The 1,132-nt window shown below is 40.3% G+C and overlaps 1 protein-coding gene across 5 annotated transcripts in view; it reads right to left on the bottom strand.

Annotated features, from left to right (window-relative positions):
• Positions 1 to 1,132, bottom strand: part of rptor (regulatory associated protein of MTOR, complex 1) — a 212,559-nt gene that overhangs the window by 73,593 nt on the left and 137,834 nt on the right. The window lies entirely within an intron of this gene.

Genomic DNA, 1,132 nt, shown 5'->3' with positions numbered 1-1,132 from the left:
CACACACACACACACACACACACACACACACACACACACACACAGAGAGAGCACTGGTGTTTATTGAGCAGTATTTCTATTGCAGTTATGACTTGAGCCTTGCAGCATGCGTGTCCAAGTTTGACCACCAAGACACACCTGTGGTCTGAAACATAAACAGGTACACAAGAATGGAATTTAGCTGAGGAGGAGCTGGGATAAGAATTGCAATTTGACTCGATTTCAAATGCATGTCCTTTGTTTCATCTTACAATAAGTGAATATCATTGGTATTATTCTGGCTTGCCAGGTTAGTAGTCTGCTGCAGCTAAAAGTGTCCTTTTAACACGGGGCTTTGCTGTTCCATTACAAAGCTATTTATTCTCTGTTCAGCATGCTAGCTGAGAGTTAACCTACCCATCATAGTTAATACACAGCAGTTCTAAAAATGGTTCAACATTTCAGGAAATACGTTTTTTTCTGAGGGATAAATGACAAGATTGATACCACTCATATCTTTGTGTTTAGTATGGAACTGGAGCAAAGTAGCAACTAGCTTATATTAGTTTAGCATAAAGACTGGAGGCAAGGGGGGGAACCATAGACAGTATAAGAAATAGATAACGTGATCCATTGATTTCAACAGAAACCAGTGAAGGGTATTTGATGGCTGAGTGTTACTGCGCAGCCTCCAACTGAGCTTGATGTGACGTGAGCCACCTGTGTGAAAGCTGTAGGTCTTCTGGTTGCTGTGCCAACAGAAATCCCAATCATTTCCAATCTTGCAGAGACGGAGAGCGTAGGTATACGTAAGGTGATAAAATAGGCACAGGCTAATTATTGCTAACCAAAATGCTAGTTATTAGCATTAGTAATTAAACCTAAACAGCTCAACAAGTCACAACTGCCTGAGAGCTTGTTCTGTACTGTTCGATAATTGCTGTACTGTGCGACAGTAAGTCGTGTGGTTATGACACAATCGTTAGCCTATTTACGGAGCCATAACGTGAGAAACAAGGTAATGGAGCATTTTATACATTGTTGTGTTTCTTTATAAATAACCAATGGACAAATAGTTTTTAAATGCTGAAGATGTAAAGTTATTTACTGTTAAAGTGACTGGCAGTCAATGGAATGCTAACGGCGGGTGAGT

Source organism: Etheostoma spectabile, chromosome 2 (genome assembly GCF_008692095.1).
Source record: "Etheostoma spectabile isolate EspeVRDwgs_2016 chromosome 2, UIUC_Espe_1.0, whole genome shotgun sequence".
Lineage (NCBI taxonomy): Eukaryota > Metazoa > Chordata > Actinopteri > Perciformes > Percidae > Etheostoma > Etheostoma spectabile.
Note: the sequence above shows the minus strand (reverse complement) of the source record. Positions and strands in the feature narration are given on the sequence as shown.